Here is a 1,582-nt window from a genome sequence, read left to right on the forward strand (position 1 = left end):
TTGTCATTTTCTTATTGATTTATTGGTGTTCCTTATAAATTATATATTATAAGTACAAGTTCTGTGTTGATTATATATTTTGCAAATATCCACACACAGATTTAAAAAATGTATTGATAATCAAATCTCACTGCAGACCAATTAATTCAGAATTTCTGTGGGTGGGATTGGAGCATCATAAAAGGTTTTCCAAGTGATGTTAATCTGTCTCTTTAAACGGAATAGATTTGAACTCAATGTAAGAAAGAACCTGCTACCATCAAAACTCTCTTTCTGAGGCAGTATATGGTAGTGTATATGCAGACTGTTTCTGGAGTCAGATGGCCTAAGTTTGCTCCCAGGCTCTGATAGACATTAGGTTTTTTCACCTGTAAATTGGTAACAGTACCTAATACATAGAGTCTCTGTGAATACTAAATGAGCAATTATATGCAAAGTGCTTGGAACCTCTTGTGAAACATAGCAAATGCTCAATTAGTATTGGCTATCATCATCATCATCATCACCAAAAGTTTAAATGAACTGCCTCACAAAGTAGTGAGAACCAGCACCTCCCTTACTGGGAAACATCAGAAACCTTTCCACTAAGATCAGGAACAAGGCAAGGATGCTCAGTTTCTCTTCCACTGTTGAACATTGTTCTAGAAGTATTAGTCAATACAATCAGACATGAGAAACTAAACAGAAGCATATTTGCAGATGATATGATATTATAAGTAGAAAACTCTGATAGTGATAATACTAATTTAAACAATGAAAGAATTCAGTAAGGTAGCAGATACAAGTATAAAATTAACAGGCATGTATCGATACCCTTAATATCCACAAACAATAGTTAGAGGACGTAACGATAGAGAAAATCTCATGTACAATGAAACCTTATAGGAAGAAAACAAAAATCTTTTAGGAAAAAGATACAAGAAAGGACTAGAACAAATGTAAATACAACTTCTATTCATGGACAGGACAACTTAAAAAGATGTCTGTTCTCTCTGAATTAATTAATACAACTAACATAATCTTGATGAAGTTTTTTATGGAGTTAGGCAGTTGAAATTTAATTTGATATAAAAAATACAAATAAGTGAGAATAGTGAGAAAAACATTGAAAAAGAAAAAACTACAGAAAGACCAGTCCTACCAGATGTTTAAACTCTCTATAGCAACCTCTCTAAAACAGTGAGATACCAGTGTATGAACAGATGAATAGTGGAATAGAATAGAAAGCCCAGGAATAGATCCAAGTCAATATGGAAATATTGTATAGATGATATCTCAGCTCACTGTGGGTAATGATTGATTTTTAAAATAAATGATGCATTATAATGAATGATAAGCAACCATTTGGAAAAAAAATACAATTACATTCATAACTTACACCAAATTAAAAAAAAAACAAAAACTCCAAATGGATCTGGGATCTAAATATAAAAAAAATTAAACAATACAAGTACTAGAAGAACACATGGGTAAATTCCATTTAAACCAGCTTTAGAACTATAACTCAAAATCCAGGGCCAATTAAAGAAAAGATTGATAATTTTTACTATATACAAATAAAAAAATTGTGCACGGTAAAAAA

This window comes from Galeopterus variegatus, unplaced genomic scaffold, assembly GCF_000696425.1.
Source record: "Galeopterus variegatus unplaced genomic scaffold, G_variegatus-3.0.2 Scaffold7978, whole genome shotgun sequence".
NCBI lineage: Eukaryota > Metazoa > Chordata > Mammalia > Dermoptera > Cynocephalidae > Galeopterus > Galeopterus variegatus.